Source organism: Neomonachus schauinslandi, chromosome 3 (assembly GCF_002201575.2).
Source record: "Neomonachus schauinslandi chromosome 3, ASM220157v2, whole genome shotgun sequence".
Lineage (NCBI taxonomy): Eukaryota > Metazoa > Chordata > Mammalia > Carnivora > Phocidae > Neomonachus > Neomonachus schauinslandi.
In genome coordinates this window covers 70,661,559-70,682,572 of record NC_058405.1, presented here as the reverse complement: position 1 = coordinate 70,682,572, position 21,014 = coordinate 70,661,559, and positions in this window count along the sequence as shown.

The window sequence follows — 21,014 nt, the reverse complement described above, 5'->3', positions numbered from 1 at the left end:
CTGCAGACTCTAATTCAGTAGGTCTGTGTTCTAGCAAGCTCCTGGGTGATGCAGAGGCTGCTCATCCTAGGACCAGGCTCTGGAACTGTCCATCTCAAACTTATTGAATCATCTGGGGATCTTGTTAGAAAAACAGAATCTCAGGCCCCACCTGACTTATTGAGTCAGAATCCGTGTTCTCTAGATGCCCAGGTGTTGGTGGATACGCTCGGTTTGAGGAGGAGCACATTCGTCTTCTCCAGGTCTGGGCCCCATCTGCTCTTTCCACACAGCAGGCAAGCTCCATCTCTCTCCCTGCTTCTTACCCACAGCCTAAGAACTTGGTTCTTCCTGTCCGGTTTGGGTACTAACTCTCTACCTGACCCACTCCCTCTCCTCCAGCTGGGGTCTTCCTTCTCCTTCATAGCCAAAAGCTGGGTATTCTACCCTTGCTGTCCCCTCCTGCTACCACCCACCTGTTGCTACTCCTTCACGTCATGTTCCTTCTGTGTGTGTGTGTATGTGTGTACGTACGCGGGAAGAAATTTATTATAACAATTTAAATTGGAAAAAACCATTTAACATTTAGCCCCTTCAATACAGCTACTCTCAAACTGTTGATCAATTTGAAACTCTGTAAAAGGCATATTAGTAAGCTGCATGTCTTAATTTCTAAATGGTTAACTCTTTCTGGTAGGTGATATGGATGATGTTGCTTCTCTTTCCCCTGGAAAAAGAGGCCAGGACTTACGCAAGGTTCTGACCTGATCACTTTGCTCTGTTGCTGTAACCCACTCCAGTGAATAATTCTCCTGCTCAGGGGAAGCCCAGTTTCTCAGCACGACGCCCCGCAGGGCCTTTGGCTCAGTGTTCCCCAGGTCCCCCTTCACTCTTTCCAGTGTGGCAATCCCATGCTGTGCTATCCCCTGCCTCCTGGGCCTTTGCTCCGCCTGGTGGCAGCTCTCTGTCTCCCCTTGATTGCCTCCTAGGCATCCTTGAGAACTCAGCTCGGGCATTTCCTGTTCTAGGACCAGCTCCCCAAGCTCCCATAATATCCAGGGCATTGCCCTTAATGTCATCATGCAGCTCATTTTCAGTACATAGGCAGTGTTTGTTGAGGGAAAGTAGAAAGGAAAAAAAAAAATCATCTTAATCATTGAAAGGGGTTGCCTCAAGCAACCCAAATTCAGAGGCAGGAATAGTGCTATACCGGTCGTGATAAAATGGACTTGTACCAAAAATCCATTTTGAAGCAGGAATGAAAGACTATAAAAAGAATGGAGCTCAGAATAGCAATAAGACAAAAGAGCAATACCTTAGGTTTATGCGGCTTTATAATTTATAAATTATTGTTAGAATTATTCATCTTTACAGCCCGGCAAGACAGGCACTGGTATAGTCATTTTACAGATAACTTGGGGCTCAGAGAAGTATCTGCTTGATCCCAAGGGCCCCAGGTAGAAAGTACAAAGAGATTTCCCAGCTCCCGATTTGGTGCATAGGCCACAATTTCACATCTTGCCTAAGAGGAGACAAATGTAAGATATTAATAAGAATTCACTTTCAGGGGCGCCTGGGTGGCTCATTCATTAAGCGTCTGCCTTCGGCTCGGGTCATGATCCCAGGGTCCTGGGATCGAGCCTGGCATCGGGCTCCCTGCTCCGCAGGAAGCCTGCTTCTCCCTCTCCCACTCCCCCTGCTTGTGCTCCCTCTCTCACTGTGTCTCTCTCTGTCAAATAAATAAATAAAATCTTAAAAAAAAAAAAAGAATTCACTTTTGAAATTCTATAGACTCCCTGCTCTGTTTTAAAAAAAATATTTTTCTTAAATTATGCTATGCTAATTAGCTCTGTCATTTTCAGACAGTAATCTGTTATCGGGTGTTATTTTCCTCATTTAGATGCCACTACTAAATCCTAATTTAGACTCATTCCTTTTAATAACATCGACAGAATGCTATACCTTCTATGTGCTCCACCACCATTCATAGCTATAAAATCTGAGAGTCTAGAATGTATTTTATGTGTTCCATTATATGGATAGGACCCCTCTTAGAAAATTCTACTTTAGTTCTTAATTTTTAAGCAATACCTTGCATATGCACTTGGGATGCTTACTTTGATGCCTATTCTGTGTCCTTTGATAAACTCCTTTTTTTAAACGTCAACTTCACCTAAGGTCCTACTTTTTCAAATAACCCCTTTGCAGAGAAGGAATGGTTGTAAATTGCTTTCTAAATGCGTTGCCAGCAGTCTCTAATGAGTACTTCCTCTCTTTTCTTTGCACCCAGGTGGCTAATAGCTGTGTCCTAGCCTGGAAGCATTCAATTTTACTAAGCGCCTACTATGTGTCAAACTACCAAGCTAGTTGCCAAGAATATGAAGATAAAAGACCCTCCACACTCTTGGAAAACTGTAACACACACACGGGGGCGGGGAGAGACACAGTTGAGTCTGTGGGGATAGAACAATTACATTGACAATCACAAAACTCAATGGTTCATGCCAGAAACCTCCCCTGGTGAAGAGAAAGGTGTCACACACATCCCTGCCCACTCTTGTTTCCTTAGTAATGCAAAGATCTATGACAACTTTGCCTACAGTCACTGAAAGTTGAAAGTTACCAAGAGATGAAAATTTGCAATTGCAAATCTGACAATAGGACTTTCTCTTCAACAACTCATCTTTTCGCTTCTCTCCCCAGATATGCAAGACAATGCTCAGGAAAGCTCACTGCCAGAACGATAGGAACACACGGAAGTAAGCAGCCGTATTGCTGGCAACACATCTGGGCTTTCCGCACCCTGTCCCCCAGCCTGCCTGATGAAGCGCTTGCCCTCCCCCTCCCGCACCTGTCGGCCCCCAGCTGAGCTGCGGAAAGTGACCCGCGTCTCCATGGCGACGCGTCACAAAGCAGCCACGCGCAGCCCACAGCACCCAGTCCAGCAGGAGCAGAGGGCACCGTCACGGACTCTTTTGAGCAGAATGGCACGGACTGGGCCCGAGGCCGCGTGCCCCTCTCAAAGCGGCCACAAGATTCAGCCAAGTAAGGCTGCGGACCCTGCCAGCGGGGGTGGGGGGGTGGGGGAAGAAGGGGCAGCGGAAGGGGGGCAGGCTTTTTCCTGGGAATGGGGTACCCTAGAGCAAAGGCTGCTTCTGTCTGCAAGACTGTTTGCCTCCCTCTTATGGGTGGGACTCAATCCATGGAGAGTCTGGGAGTCAGACCTCTACAGCCCTTCGCCATATTTCTGCAGATCCTCTCCCTAAACCGCTCAAGTGTTTTTAAACACCCCCCACGAAATGCCTAGGAGGGTTCAGGAGAAGGGAGAGAACAGTGCCTTTCCAGGAGAACAAGGTCAAAGACAAAGAAGGTACCGAAGTCAGAGGCTCTGAAGACAGCAGACCCAGCAGAGACCGATCCCCACGCAGGATCTAGGGAAGAGCACAGAAGGCTGGGAGGTGCAGAATGCAGGACCCCTAAGTGGATCTGCAGAGGCAGCCTCCCCCCACGTGGCTGTAGCAGAGGCTGGGAACTTGGCATTCAGTTGCCACTTCTACCTAACCTTTGCTGATTTCTCTTTCAATGAGATTTTGCATTTAACAGAGGTAGAGCTTTTGATGCTAATTTTGTATGCAAATGCAGCAGGTTTACAAAGTCAGCTTTTTGTGTCAGCGGAGGGAGAGCATTCTAGCTGTGATGCTAGTGGCGTGATTACTGTGTAGTCAGCTCCATCCTGGCCTTTCTCATGGCAATAATAACCCACTGCAGCCCTCTAGCTGGGTAATTGTGGTTCCATGGTGGCTACAGAGCTGTGGGAACCGTTCAGCTGCAAATACCCTAGAATTGTAGACCTGCCAGAAAGAACGAAACGCATATTTTCATTCCATTCATCCCTTTGTAAAATTAAGGATAGAAAATGAAAATACTTAATTTGTATGAAATATATCGAAAACACTCTGTTTCTATATGATAACAAGGCAAAAAAAAAAAAAAGAGGCGGGGAGAGAACCTCCTTCCCAGGATTCCCCCACTACATTCCTTTTTAATCTCCTCCTCTTTTTTCAGCCACCTGTCTTGGTTTCTTTCACTGCCTCCTCTCCCCCTTCTTGTCGGGGGAATGTGAGAGTCCTCCAAGATCTATCCTTCTTGGTTCTCTGTGTGGTGGCCATGTCCTACCAAGGACTTCAAGTCTACTGAAATGTGCCGGTGGCTTTCTAATCTTCTCTCTCACTCACTCCTAATTTTCAAACCAAAGTATTCAACTGCCTACCAAATAGTTCCACTTGGATGTCATAGAAGGGCCTCGAACTTCTATGTACAAAATTACACTCCTTGTCCTCCCAGACTTTGCAGGCTCAGTTAGGAGGGTGCTTCGCTGACACCTCACTTTGATCAGCAAGGCTCATTGGTTCTGCCCCCAAAGTTTCCCTTCCTGTGGGTGAGTTTGACTCTTCGTGCCCAATCTTGGGGCTCTCTCTGCCACTCTATCTTCCACTGCTAGAAGTGTCATGTTCCAAAAGGTGGGACTGAGGTGTCACTGGCTAGCTTTGATCCAAAAATAAGATGAGGTTGACATTGACTACCGTGGGCTACTTGCTATTGAACTATTACTAGATATGGGCTTGTAATTGCTGTATCAGTTTGAAGGACTGCCATTAATAACCATGAACTGGTGGCTTGGAACAAAGGAAATTTATCATCTCACATTCTGGAGGCCAGAAGCCCCAAATCAAGGTGCTGGCATGGCTGCACTCCCAGAGTAGCTCGGGGGCCGAATTCTTTCTTGCCTCTTGCAGCTTCTGGGGGCTGTCAACCTTTTTGTGGGCTCCTCACTTCAGTCTGCCCCTCTAGGGTCACATCGCGTGCTCTTCTGTGTGACATCTCCCTCTGCTTCTCATGAGGGCGATGAAATGGCATTTGGGGCCCACCGATAATCCAGCATGATCTCCTCATCTCATCATCCTTAATTGCATCTGCAAAGGCCCTTTTTCCTTACTTGGTACCATTCGCAGGTTCTGCGGTTTGGATGTGGATGTATCTTTTGGGTCCCCGTTCAGCCTACTCTAAATGCTTGACTCTACCGTCCCCTTTAACCCTCCCAACAGCAAGGCAAACTTAGAATTATCAGGTACTGTTCATACCTGCCCATCTGTTGGGCTATTGTGGAGGATAAAACAAGATTCCATATGTGGAAATGCTCTGTAAAGTGTAATATAATATGCAACTGTTAATTACTTTTTTATAATATTTTCAAAACCTCATCATAAATTTTCATAATAGTGAATACCTTCAGGGGTGATAAAGCACCAGGGTAGAGCAGGACAAACCAGGCCTTGCTGACCTGTCACTGGCCACTTCTTCCCCTGCCTCGCTCACATTGGGCCACTTGCCGGGTCTCAGACTTTCATACCTCATGCTCCTTCCTCTGAAAAATGCTTCACTCCGCGTCCTCCCGTGGTCCCTGTCCAAGTCCCACTTTAAGTCCTGGCTCAGATGCTACCTATTCTATGAAGTACCTCCTGGACCCACCCTCGATGCCCCTTCTCTTATCCACCCAGAAAGAATTTCACCTTCCTTGGGAGCTCCCATGGCACACAGCCCAGCTGCACATCTATAAGCTTGTGCTCACTGGAGATTTGCTGTCTCCTCTACTCACCTAGGAGTTCCCCAAGGGCAGGACAGGATCTCTATGTACTAGGGCCCAGCAGGAGGCTTGGTCCACAGGAGGGGCTCAGGACTTGACTGTAGAATGAACAAAAATGAGAGAAGGTAGAAACAGGAAGACAGAATCCTGAGAGAGGTGGACACAGATTACAGGGAAAAACACTGAGATACTTACCGAGAGTGAATGCAAAAACAGGCGGTAGCACATTCCGGGAACAGGTGTTTAGAATCTTAAGATCATAGATTTTTAAGTTACTATTTCTATTAATGAAGAGGATTAATTCTAATCACATTGTATTTTCAGAAGCTGTGTCAATGGAAATAGGAAGCACAGACACAGACCTGATGTAAAGACTTCTAGTAAGAAAAGTCATTAAACAAAAAATTGTAGAAAGATGTAATGGAAGTTGCGCATCTCGTCATTTTAGTCATCCAAGTGGGTTAGAATTAGGGTGAGGGAGGTCCATTTGGTCTCAGGTCCTAGAGGCAGTTGGGCATGGCCTCTCCTGCACCTGATACCTTCTGGAATAGGATCTTAGCAAAGGAGGCTGCCAGCCCCCAGCCTGTCCTCAGGAAGGGGAAAGGCCAGAGACAGGGATACCCAGAGATGTATCTGGCTTGCCCGTGTGATTGACGGGGAGATGTTGCCTGGATGCTGTGTTGCCAGGGTTTTTGAGACATATGCGGGCCTAGAAGGAAATTGGTCTGGTCTGGGTTAGTATTGTCTGCTTTAGGAAAAAGAGGGTGAAATGTTGTGTAGTCTCTGCGGAGGATCTTTCCTGAGCCTTGCAAGAGTCACACTCCGAGGTTCATATCAGGTTAAGCGAAGGTTTCTTTTAAGAGCAACTCTGCCTCCCAATTTCTTCCCACTTACTTGTCCATACTTGGAATTCTCTGAACAAGGAACATTTATTCTGCCGTTGGAACAAAATGCTTGAAAGCACGAAATGACTCCCACAAACCAGCAGCGTCAGAGAAGAACGTCATTTCCCGTCAAGTGGGACCTGGGTGGGGACATCCAGAGTGTGTGTGAGCAGAGGCACAGGGTGGAACAGGCAGGGGCTAGACTTTTGTTAGACTGGGGAAGCTGGTGGAGGTGAATCCCAACCAGAGAGAAGGTGATGGGGAAACTGTCATGGAGGAGAAAGTCCAGCTGCCTGGCTGCACCCAAGGGCCTGTTAAATCAGAAAAAAGAACTGGCTGGGAGATGGGGAGATGACACAGGAAGAAGTACACAGACAGCAAAAACTAAATGTTTGGTCAGGGCCCTATATGCTAGACAGTGCATATAGATTTTAGGACTATTTGGAAACCGAAGATGTATTCGAGAAGAATACTGTATAACAATTATATTTAGGATGTGTGAGTGGGAACATCACAGGCCATGAGGTGGCTACGGGGGTCTAGCAGTGAGGCGCTCGACCCCACACAGCAGGGTATTCAGACATTAAAGGGGACCGTTTCAACCCAGTTCCAATGAAATGTAAACAGGTGAATTGCCCAGGTAGGAAGAATGAGAGAACGACTGAGTTAAATTTAAAATCTTTACTCCCAAGAAGTGTGGTGGTACTTTGTGGACAATGAGAGGTTAGGGCAGAAAAATGCTGTTGTTGTGAGCTCATGCGCCACGGTTAATTCTCTGTCTTCGTCCTCCTGGACCCAGCCAGCAGCATTTCCCATAGGCGATCCCTCCCCCTCCTCCTGGAAACCCCTCCTTCCTGTGGCCTTTGGGACACCACATGCCCTGGTATTCCTCTGCCCTTACGGACTGCTCTTCTCCACCTCCTCCTCTGATTCCTTCAGCCTTTGGACTGGTCTCCTCCATCTATCTTCCCTCTCTTGTTGGTCCCACCCACGCTCACCGCTTTTATTCTCATCTGTGCTGCGGAATCCTGCTCAGTCCCAACAAAGAACACATTAGAGCTGCTCCGGATGAGTTGGAGGGCTATTCCTATGGGAATAGGACACTGTGCAGGCACAGAGAGAAGAAAAGGACACTTTGTGAATTATGAGCCCACTTTTGTGAAACGAGATGGTGAAAACTAAAACCCAACGTCAAAATAGTTATATATGTATATGTAAATCTCTAGATAATTCTATCAGCAGATGTAAAGCATGGAAAGAAACCAGCACAGTTGTTCACATGGGGTGGGAGGAGGGCTGAGGAGGAGGGTGATAAGGAGCAGAGGAAGGAAGGAGAGAGGAGAAGGTGCCCGGGATAAAACGGGACATGTAAACTTTGTGTAAAATCATGTCATGTGTGTATAGGTTTATCTACTACCGTGTATGAGAAGTTGGTCACTAAAGTCAAAGCGGGCATCTTAAAGTGATAGCACCTCAAACAAACTTTCTGTTTTATATTTTTCATGTGTTGCTTGAACTCTTCAAAATAGCATGTACGAGTTCTCAGGAAAAACAATGGACTTATTTCTATTTAGGGAGGAACTCAGTTCATTCAACTGAGCTTTCCTCTTTCCTATAAGAGGCCGCAAGTTGGACTTTGTTCCTTTAGACTTTAAATCACTATCCAAAAAAATTTTTTCTCTTGCAAAATTATTTTAATTATTAAAACAGCATACGATGGAAATATTCTGGTTTGCCACATTTCAAACTGTTTTGTTGTACTTTTGACAGGTGATACCACCTGGGATTCCTATGCCACCACCATGAGGACTGCATACACGCCCAAGACTGGAGCTGTGCCTGCTTTAATTCGGTAGATCCTGATTTGTGTCAGGTTGATGTACATACCTTAAACTGTTCACCTGTATTCTATTATTCAGAGTCCAAAACCAAGTGAAAGAGTAATCAGAGAAGGCTTATAAAAATGTACGCATGGAGAACCTATTGCATGCACGGTAGCATGCACCAGATAGCCTTCCCCTCTTGAGACAGTATCCAGACCTCTTACAGGAGAACTAAGAAAAGGAACATATGAATCCTTCATAAAGGACCCTTCACTGCGGGTCCTGCTTTACAACAGAGCCGGTATATAGGTTAACAGAATTGTGCTACCTGAACACAGAGTATGAATCGAATCCATTACCTGGTACATAGTAGGCAGGCAATGACAATTGAATGAATGGCTGAATGCAGAATTGTTAGCACTTCCATCACCAACATTGGTCTTGGAAGCTGGATGGCCATAACACACTCACCTTTACCTTCACGGCGCCGCTTACTGCTTCCTCAAATGGCTTGCAACTTCTCCATTTCCACCTGAATTGTGAATGGTGGGAATGTCTGTCCATCAGCTGCTTCTTTAAGCTCATTGGTGCGTGAGTGAGAGTGGGATCAGGAAAGCCCTGTCATCATTCATTGCATCCGTGGTGGGTGGGAAACCAACATGGAGAGCCTTCACCTGCCTGTGTGAATTGTTTCCAAAAAAGAGGACCTTTTCACCCCCAAAGTTCAAGTTGTTGAGAAGTCACATGGAGTATGGGCAAGACCATGGCTGAAGAGTCAGGCAGAAATGGGTTTTAACCTCTGCTCCCTGCTCTGACCCTTATTAGTTCTGCTACCTTTGGCAGGGAACAAGCCATCTATGGCTCAGTTTTACGGTTGGCGAAGTGGGCATGATGATCCCTGCCGCAGGTGGTTGTTCAGGATGGAATGAAAGCACTAGAACAGTGACTAGCACCAAGAAGTTATTCGAAATTTTTCATTAATTTTTTCCCCAGCATAATACCTGATAGACTTTCAAACACTACAGGTTGCAAGACTCTTGATATCTGAGTTGCTGTCTATCCCACTGAGTTACATTATGTCCCCTAACTGGGAGATTTATCATCTGATGGCAATGATCATGCCAGCTTCCCAGTCAGTAACAGTTGTCTCAAGAAGAAATATTTGGGATGAAAGCCAAAAGCAAGTGGGTACTAATGGAGTCTAGGTCAGTGGTCTTCAAATTCGCATATTTTTTAAGTTCACAGAAAAGTTTTCATTGTAAATTAAAATAATTGTGAAAGATAAAGTGCATAGCCCATCCTAAACATTGACATTTTAAAATAAAACTATTAAGTCACTTAAAAAAATACAGCCAATGGGTAACCTAAACACCTTAACAAATAGATACTTGCTTTGATCTTTTAAAAAAATACACAGGGCGCCTGGGTGGCTCAGATGGTTAAGCGTCTGCCTTCGGCTCAGGTCATGATCCCAGGGTCCTGGGATCGAGTCCCACATCGGGCTCCCGGCTCAGCGGGGAGCCTGCTTCTCCCTCTGACCCTCTCCCCTCTCATGCTGTTTCTCTCTCGCTCGCTCTCTAAAAAATAAATAAAAAAAAAAAATCTTAAAAAAATACACAAACTCTTCTTTAATAGACCATTTATTTCATTCCTTTTGCCTCTTGAACTCTTATTCCACTCCACTTCCTCCATAGAATCTTACCCTGCTGTAATGTATTTTGTGTTTGAAGGCCATTTATTGATCACTCCATTATACTTTGTTGAAACTATTTTAGTATATTAATTGAAATTAATTTTTAAACATGTTATGTGACCCTAAGTATTGAGTTATCACAATTATTTTTAGTACACAATTGCTCAAAGCAATAAATACATTACAAATGTTAATAATTAATTAACACAAAAAGTAAATTCTTTGGAATTGTAACTTAATGAGATAAATGTGACTGTTCCGTTTGCAATTAATTTATGTATTCAGTTTTAAGTGTTATTATTTTTGGAATGGGACTGCAATTAGCATCAATTTTTTTTCTGTTTCTCATGTTTATTTTTCAATTTATAGATGCTAATGTTAAGCAAACTTGTTCACATAAATAAGTAGATGTGAATGAAAGGAGTTAAGTGTGGCGTTGTCATTCAAGACTTTGAACTCTTCCTGAGTTATACACCAAAAATTACAAGGTGATTTTTATGATTGAGCAGCTGACAACTTGGCTGGGTTAGTCTTTTGATTTTATTGAAAGGAAATAATTAGATGATATGTCATCCAGTTATTGAGTTATTCCCTAACTCCTTTTCGGAAGAGTATACTGAAAAGCTACATCTTAACAAATGACTATTAAATTACATCAGTTGCTCTTTCACTTGGAAGAAACTTGTTTGATATTTTTTTCCAGTTTTATTGAGGAATAATTGACATGCATCACTGTATAAGTTGAAGACATACGGCATGATGGTTTGATTTACATACATTGTGAAATGATTGCCACAATAGATTCAGCTAACATCCATCTTCTCTCATAGATACAAATCAAACATTTACTATACATTTAATGAGAGAGAAAGTTCTACATGCTGAAAATTAATTGGTCTGGCAAGCCGGCATATACTGCCATGTGTCGTTACATATTTTACAATATAGATAAAATGAGGACTGGCTGCATTGGATTAAATATTTCATAACATGTTTGGGTTAAAAAAATAAGACTTAAGTACCTGATTGACGAATACAAAATCTGAAGGAAAAAAATAACAAAATTTTTATGTACCAGTTTTACCCAGTGAATCTTTCAAATCTGCTAGTCTCAGAAAAGATTCCGGTTCTATTCAAAAGAATCAGCATTGCTGCCCTGTACCCGTTCAGAGATGCTTTTCTTTCTAGCTAATGACATGTCTTAGGGATTTTTTTTTTTAAGCTGAAAAAAATGTTTAACTTTAAATATGTGGTGGAAAGAGTCATTTGAAGCACTCTATATTCTCTGCTCTCTTCTCAGAGGCTTCCCCCCACCAAAGGGGCTGAACATTCTGTAATTGTTAGGAAATGAAAAACTACACATTACTCTTAGCCATAGCACTGTACAATGTACTTAAATTCAGGACATCCCCACATAGACCACATGTCCTGGTTAGAGCAATGCACTCCCTCCGCCATCCCCCTTCCCTACGCCCTCCCCACTCTCTCAGACCTGCAAAGGCAAGTCCAAGGTAAGGGTATGGAATTTGGATTTTAAGCTATCTGTGCTGTGTTGCCTTTGGAAAATCTTCATGTGCCTTTGATCACTTCAGTTTTATTCAGGACCACAGTCCTACCTGAGCCTACACATCTGAATGACAAGTAAAATAGTCCATCATCCAGATGTATCCCACTTTCCAGATGTTTGATTTCTTATAGACAGTACCTAGGCTGTCTTTAAAGAAACCCAGGCTTCTTTAAAGAAAAAGCCAATATGAAATATTTTAGATGTACACAAAAGAATATACAATGAATCCCTAGCCATTATCCAAATACAATAATCAACACAAGGACACTTTTTATGTATACCTTCTACCCAGCCTTCCCGCTGGATAATGCTGAAGCAAATTCCAGGCATTTTATCGTTTTAATTCTAAATATTATTTTTATGTATCTCTAAAAGATAAGGACTCCTTAAAAATATGCAATACCATTGTCTCAGCTCAAAAAGAAATAATTCCTTAGTATCAAATGGCCAATCAGCAATCAAATTTTCCCCTAATGTCTCAAAATTAAAAAAAAAAAACAGTCTGTTAGAAATTAAATCCAAATATGTTCTGCACATTGCTCTTGGTTATTGTTTTTTAACCTCATTTAATCTATAAGTTCCCCTTCTTTTTCTTTTCTGAGAATTTCTTTGTTGAAGAAACAGATTGTTGTTCTGGACTTTTCTGATTTCAGCCCCATTGTGTTGTTTAAAATATTCCTCTTTTCATGTATTTCCTGTAATCTACTATTTCAAAGTCTTCATCTGGTTCAAGCTGGGTGTTTTGACAAAAATATTTAATAGGTGTTGTGTATGTCTATCCAGGGCATGTGATAGCTGATGAAACCTCTTCTTGAACTGTGAGTAGGAACTGGTGATCATTGCCTGGATGCATGGTTTCATTAGGGCCTTGAAAACTAGTGATATCCCAGTTCTTCTGTATCTTCCTTTTATTAACTGGAACACTTCCATAGAGAAACATTTCTTCACCAGGTATTTGATTATGTTGAAGTACCGTGTATAGAGGAGAGTACCAGCTCTTTAAAAAAATTAATTAAAAAAATTATTGAATTTCAGATGGCTGTTCTTTTAAATTCCATTTTAGGCTTCCCATACTTTTGTGAAGAGCCATCCTAAGATACAGGATTGTTTCTTTTCAAGGAAATCTGGAAATTAAATTATTTCTGGCACCAAGTCTTGAACCAGCCAATCTTTAAAAAAAAATGTAATAAGCAAAATTATTTGACATGTGTCCTGCTGTGAGATTTGGTATTTAATCCCTTATTCTGATTTCCACTATCTTTTCTCATAGCCAAAAAAGTATCAGAAGACTAGGATATACATATTCACTTAGTGACCCTATTCCCAACCAGACACAGTACAATGATGAGTATGTTTGGAAAACATATTCGAAAGAAGATTTGATCAAAAACGGGACTTCAAGAGGAATCAGGAGACACAAATCTCACCCCAGTCAAGTAAGATAATATCTACATATCTATTGAATTTAATACTGTACCAGTAATCCATAAGAATGAGAGTTTGAGTATATCCCAAAAAATCCTTCCTCTGTAGTTATGGTCCTTCTTATACTATGTTTTGTCTACTTTCTCACATTTATTTCTAACCACTTCTCCCTTATCCTCCAAATTTTTAAAAAGATTTTAAAAAATTGAAATGAACTTCACAGGGCATAACATTAGCCATTTTTTTTTTAAAGATTTTATTTATTTATTTGAGACAGAGAGAATGAGATACAGAGAGCATGAGAGGGAGGAGGGTCAGAGGGAGAAGCAGACTCCCTGCCGAGCAGGGAGCCCGATGCGGGACTCGAGCCCGGGGCTCCAGGATCATGACCTGAGCCGAAGGCAGTTGCTTAACCAACTGAGCCACCCAGGCGCCCAACATTAGCCATTTTTTAAAAAAGATTTTATTTATTTATTTGACAGAGAGAGACACAGTGAGAGAGGGAACACGGGAAGGGGGAGTGGGAGAGGGAGAAGCAGGCTCCCCATTGAGCAGGAAGCCCGATGCAGGGCTCGATCCCAGGACCCTGGGATCATGACCTGAGCCAAAGGATGCTTAACAACTGAGCCACCCAGCCGCCCCAAAATTAACCATTTTAACATGAAGAATTCATTGACAATTAGTACATTCATAATGTTCTGGAACTACCACCTTTATCTCATTCCAAAACATTTCCATCTACCAAAAGGATACCCCACATCCATTAAGAAATTACTTCCTGGGGCGCCTGAGTGGCTCGGTCTTTGGGCGTCTCCCTTCGGCTCAGGTCATGGTCCCTGGGTCCTGGGATCAAGCCCCACATCGGGCTCCCTGCTCAGTGGAAAGCCTGGTTCTCCCTCTCCCACTCCCCCTGCTTGTGTTCCCTCTCTCGCTGTCTCTCTGTGTGTCAAATGAATAAAAAAAAATCTTAAAAAAAAAAAAAAATTACTTCCTGCTTCCCTCTTCCCTAGACTCTGGCAATTACCAGTCTGCTCTCTGTCTGTGTGGGTGACCTATGTGGATGTCTATGTGGATATTTTTTATGGGGAATCATACAATATTGACCTTCCATGTCTGGTTTCGTCACTTAGTATAATGCTTTCAATGTTCATCCACACTGTAGTTTCTATCAGTACTTCATTCTTTTTATGGTTCCCGTTTAGGGTTGAATAATATTCTGTTGTATGTGTATACCACAGTTTGTTCATTCGTTTATTCATTGGTGGACATCGGAGTTGTTTCCACCTTTTGGCTATTGTCAGCAATGCTGGCACTCACAAGTATTTATGTTTGGCAGTATGCATTCTCAAACTCCCATATCTTTTGTCATTTTGTTTACTTTATCTAGAATCCCTCTCCTGTCCACCAAGGAAATTTATACATTCTTTCAGACGCAGCTTAAAGAGAGCTATCTCTAATTCCCTTCTCCTCTAGATGGAAGTAACTGATACTCCCTTTGTGTCCTTGGCACTGTATAGCCTTCTCCCACCATAGAAAGCAATGCTCAATTGTAGTAAAGGATTTCATTTACTTGGCTTTTTCCTGGCATGGTGCCACGTGGGGTGGAGCCACCTGGATGCATTCAATAGATAATAAGGTGGTAGAATGGGCAGGAATTGGCTACTGAAAAGATATAAAGGACAAGAAAGAGGAATGAAGGATGATGTTTCCATTTTTGACTTGGACATCTGGGTGTATGCTGCTGTTGTTTCCTTAGCTGGAACGTGAGAAGGACCAGGTTTGGTGGGAAAGGGCATGGGGGAAATGTGAATTCAGTTGAAGACATGTTGGTTGTAAATATGTCCAACAAGCAGTTGCATATACAGGTCTAGAGTTTGTGTGGAAGAGGAGAGCTGTAGATGTAGACTTGGGAATCATTAGAACATAAATATGCCATTTAACTTGGTTCCTCATGGCACCCATTTATTTTAATGAATTTACCCCTTAAATATTTGCCTTAAGATTTTAAATTAATGAAAAGCAGTTAGTTACAATATTATACTGTGTTTGTATACGTACACACACACATATACACACAAAGCATTTATTTTCCCTTTAGGTGTCTTGAAGGTTCCCAGCCAATGAGAGCTAGAGTGGTAGGGTGTCCTGTGCATTCTCAGCCGATGAGCGGTAATGAGGCAGACTGCCCTCTGTGCTTTCAACCAATGAGGGTTCCACACCAGGCTGAAGCCGCTCCAGCATGTGAATGCTCTTCCCCTTGACCTGAGTTGAGGGTGTGCTGCATTGTTTACTCTGCTGAACCCTCTTGCTCTGCCATTTATTGTTTCCGTTGAATGGTTTTGACTGTGGCTCAGGGCCTGAACTAGGATGAGACTAGCAAGATGCGCCTTCTCTGCTAAAAGAGAAGATCTGCTGCTAAAGAACAGTTGCCCTGGGAGTTAAAATGTAGAACTAGTGGTTTCCTTCAAGGAAAGGGTGGTGGGAAACAAGGGCCGGCTGATATATTGGTGACAATTATGATGCATCCAGGTGTGGGCAGTCAGGTAGAAAATGAGACTGGATGAGATCATCAAACTAGAAAAGAGAAGAGGTTCAAGGACCAAACTTGGGGCACTTCACCATTAAGAGGCCAGTGGAAGAAGCAGCAAAAGGGACTGAGAAGGGACAGCCAGTTGTGAAGGATAAAACCCAACATAGTGTGTTGTACTGGAAGCCAAGTGAAGAAAATGAAGAAAAAGGACTGACCACTATGTGAAATGCTGCTGGCAGGTCAAAGAAGATGAGGATAAAGTTGGCCATTGACTTTAGCAGAATAGAGTTCCTTGGTTGCCTTGACAAGAGCAGTTGTGGTGGAAGAATGCTTGATTAGTGTGAGATGGAGGGCTTCTTGGAGAACTGGCTGAGTCCAGATCTGGGGTGGGAAATGTGCAAAATGAATCTGGAACATCATGTCATGCCACATAGGAAAAAATCCCATAAAAAACTACTAGAGTTATATTAAAATTAAAGAGGTGCCCACAGGCCAAAAATGATTTGAGCTTCTATTTGGATAATGTATGCAATAGATTGAAACACATCAAATATGCTTAGATCTGTGAGTTCTGTAAAAAAAAAATTGGGGACACTTTCAGAGGATAAGAAACCAATTCATTATCTTAAAAACTGACAAAGGGGGAAAAAAATCAAGCTTTTTTTTCTGCCTTATCTATATGAACTATGCCACTGGTAAGCCAAGTGGTAGATGAGGGAAGTGTCTCTTTATAAACATACTTTAGCTAACAAATGAAAAAGAAATGATGGAATATCACCCCTTTGCATCCATTAATCTAGGCATTAAGCATCAACAGCTGCTAACATCACACAAAGAGAAAAAGCTGTATGTTATGATCCTCCTCGCCAAATACAGTTTTGCCAAAGGGATCTATTCTGAGTGTAAGTCAGTCTCTGGATCTAGCTGCCAATTGCAGGAAATACAGGGAACAGAGGAACTTGTTAACCTGCACAATGAGTATGCATTCCACACAATCTGGAGTGTGGGAACCTCTACACGTCAAATGGCTTGGTTTCTTCAATAGATTATAAGGGAAAGAAGGGGATGGAGAGGGGCCCTGAAGATTAAAAGACACTTAAAAGACACATTTTGGGGACAGGGAATATATGTAACTATTTGGGGGAATTTTAATATAAAGGCAGACTGAGAAATATCTTAATAACTAGAGGGGAAAGTAGAATGAAGAGAGAGTTTTCTAAGAGAAATGGAGGCAAGTTTGGATATTGACGACCAAGACACCAAAGAGAGGGAGAAATGGAAGTTGCAGGAGAGAAGTGAGAATTTTGGGGGTCATGGGCCGGAGTAGACTAAAGGCAGTGGGCTGTGGCGTACCAGATGTGGTGGGCCCTGCTAGGAGCACCTGCCACTCCATTCCCATCACAGCACAAGTGAATGCAGATGTGGTGGCTGGGTGGCAGTGTGGTGGGCTGTATATGGAGGTCCTCGTTAGATGGCTTCAGTTTTCTCAGGGAAATAGGAAGCAAGGTTATGAGAGAGTGGGAAGGTGGAAAGAGGTTCTGGAGGTTTCAAGTTTCATAATCATAAAATTCCTTTGCAGGCAAAGAGGAGAAAGGGCCTGCCCTCCCCCTCCTACAGGCTGATTCTGAGGCCTCTCCATGGGAGGCAGGGTGTCTCTCAAAGCTTGGGGCTCTGAGTGAAAGCCGCAGCTGTCTCCTTGGGCACTTAGAGCCAGAGTTAGCATGGGTCTTCTCCTCTGGTCTTGGCTGGAGATTTTTGGTTGCAGGTACAACTCTTTGGATTTTGCAATCACATTTTCTTGTCTCAATATGAAAAGTCAAAGAAATTACAAAGTACCTGTGTTACAGCTGGGTAAACTGATGGTTCCTGTTGACAGGCTCCTGCATACATTGCAGTGTGGGAGCTGGGTGTAAAGGACCCAGAAGAATATGTACATGCAGACACACAGAGTGTTCATTCCATTAGAGGAACCCATGTGAATTTTCTTAAAAATTGTGTCTGTATTGATAGGACTTCTTTCTCTGGACACTACCTCAAGGTCAACCAGCAGCATCAATAAAGAGCTACCTCCCTTGGAAAATCGCTGCTACAGAGGAAGAGATTAGGAAGGCAATATCAAATCAGTTTATTTCCAATACTAGAAGAGACTTTGTGGACAGAGCAAAAGGTAAATGTGTTCATTTTTCTCCTTTTCCTGGTTATGTGTTGTACACTGGCATTGCAGTGGTAAACAGCACAGATACAGTCTCTTCTCTCAAGGAACTCACAGTATAGACACAGGAAAAGGCAGGTTGGCAAACAAAGATAGTCAAGTATGAAAAGGTGGACCATGTGGGAAATGCTGTGGGTACGTGCTGTAGGACATGTAGCCTAAAGGAAAGGCCTTCCTGGCCTGAAAAACGAGGATGAAAGAACATGACGAAGATGAAGGGGTCAAGTTAAACATGCTGTTTCCAATTACTGCTATATTTATTTATTTATTTATTTTTAAATTTTATTATGTTATGTTAGTCACCATACAATACATCATTAGTTTTTGATGTAGTGATCCACAATTTATTGTTTTTGTATAACACCCAGTGCTCCATGCAGTACACACCCTCCTTAATACCCATCACCGGGCTAAGGCATCCCCCCCACCCAAAACCCTCAATTTGTTTCTCAGAGTCCATCGTCTCTCATGGTTCATCTCTATTGCTATTTTTAAAAATTAAAACTTACTTTTATTAAACTAATGTATGCATACAGTGAAATCAAATAGTAACATAAGGGCTTATTACAAAATAACAGCAGTTCTTTGACCCTATTGGTAATCATCTCAATCCTTTCAACTGTTTCTTATGTAATCCTCCATATTTTAAAATAATATGCATATACTGCTATTTTTGATTCATCAATTTTAGACATTATTATTGACTTCCTGTTATGGTGGTTGAGGATTTGGCTCTCCTGTAAGTCTTTATCACACCCTTTCCATCCATTCTCTCAATAATTATATTACAAATTCTTGTTTAATTCAATTGCTAATGTTTATATTGTGGTGATATGATGATATGATTATGTAAACATTCACTGCTGATCCAGGTGGTATTTTATGATTGTTTCCTTTCCTTTTTGCTTTCTTTCTTTGTTTTGTTTTGTTTTGTTTTTTACCAGAGTTAATAATTGAATTTTTTTTTTCATATGCTTAGTCTTATATGTTCCTGTCACTAATTTTTTCCAAATACTTTGTCACATACTTACCAGGATTTTTTCCCAACACAGTTTCAAACACTCTACCACTTCTAGTATTTTTCCCAGAGATGATCTTTCTGACACCATCATTCTCCTCTAATCTAGACTGGTTTTTCTGTGGGTTTGCTGCCCAACAGTGCCCTGAGACTTCCTTTTTCATCATTCTGGGAATTGCTTTGGCCTCTGCCTGCCTGCATTGGATCTTGTTTCCTCTTCCTCTTTCTTGTCCCTCTTCCCTGGTTTTGCTGAAGCACATCTTCCAGTAGTTTCCTAAGAAAGAGTACATGGGAGGAACTTTTTTGAATGTGTTCTTTCCAATTTGGAAATGTCCTTTTTTCCTTCCTTGCTCTTGTCTGATAGTTTGGCTGGATATAAAATTCTAGGATGATAATCACTTTCCCTTAGAATCCATTCCTCCAAATGTCCTCTAGCATCCAGAATTTCTTTGTTGAAGGCTGATGCCATTTTGATTCCTGACCCTGTTGTATTTTTTTTTCTGGAAGTGCTTAAGATCCTCTTTATTCCTGACATTCTAAATTTCACAGCTGTATGCATTAGTAAGAATCTTTTGTCATTGATTATGTTGGACATTCAGGGGCTCTAGAAACTAGAGTCATGTCCTTCAATTCTGGGCATTGTTTCCTGCATAGTTCCTTTCTACTTTTTTCCCATCTCTTTTCTCTGTTCTCTTCTGGGACTCCTATTAGTTGGATTGAGCCTCCAATTTTCTTACCTTTTCTCTCCTAGTATCTTTCTCTTTGTATTTTTCTTGTGCTAACTTGAAAAATTCTTTACCTTTTAATGTAGTTCTTCTATTGAATTTTTAATGTCCAAGCTTTCGTTCTTCCTCTTGATAATTTTTTTTTGTTTGAAGAATAAAATTAATAAGCATATTTACTGCAATATATAGACCCCGCCTTCAACATGATTATTTTTTAAATAGCATTCTGTTCTTGTTCTATACATGTAGTAATTCTCTTACAAATTTTAGGATATTTATGATATATTTAATTTTCAACATTTTCATCTATTCCTTGCTTTGTCTCTATTTTCTCTGAGCATTTTAATGGTCTAATGAAAATTTGGTCTTTTCATATTTACAAGAGAGCAGAGGCAGATTTACTATCACACTAATAAAACTTGTCTCAATTCTGTGGACACTTCTTTTTCTTGAAGTGAGAGTATGCAAAATATTAATCTCTAAGGTTCACAAAACCTACAAGGAGATACTCAAATCTGATTGGAAGCTACATACAGAGATGGGGCTTGTTAGCTGGTGCTTGATTTAGGTGATTAGTTGATAAGCTCTCTTTTGGTTGGGAAACCCCCAAATGCCTGTATTTAAAGGTCAGTTTCTTCAGGGAGATAAACACTTGGCTGTTGGCATTCTGAGACCAGGATTGGGGAGGTAACTGGGATCTTCCTGCATGTTGTGCAGATTCTCACTGAACACTTCTTTTTCCTGTTGGGCATCCCACTACACCCACTTCCACTGTGCCTGATGTCCTGGCATCCAGAGCTTCTTTGGTTCAGTTTTGCACCTAATAAACTTCTGGTTAGGAAAGGACGGCCAAATGACTGCATGAAGTTAAGAAGATGGTGCAGGAACTCTATTCACTCTGTATATAAGCTTTCACCCAAGCCTCTTGTTTTCAGCTTGAGCTGTAGTACCTGCCTTCCCCTGTACCTGTTACAGAAGCCTGTTGGCGTTCTATAGTGTAGATTAGCTCACTGTTTTGTTATCCCCTTCGGCAGTCACTTAGTTTTAGCTTCCTCTACTTTGCTAATTCATTTGGCACATCTGTGTTTGATTTCCATCTTCTAAAAATGTGTTAACCTCTAATATACTATCATTCTGGTGAAATTCGGGGAAGGAGGAGCCAAATATGGTATAGAGATGATCTTTTATGAATCTGAACTGGATCATATTATTCTATTGCTTTATTTCACTGGCTTTGCATTGCACTTTGAATAAAATCCAAGTTTCAGTTCCTTCTCTCTGTTCATAATGTCCTGCAAGGCTGGTCTAGACTTTGCTTCCCTCCTCACCGTTCCTTCACGCTCCATCCCCCTCATTCACCAGGCTCCGGCCACATGGGCCTTTTTAAAATTCCTATAGGATGTCAATTTTTTCCCCCACCTTCAGCCAGTGTGCAGGCTGTCCCCTTTGCCTGCATTGTACTTCTCCCAGCTCCTTCTGTGATTTTACTGTGTCATTTTATGGACTCCAGCTTA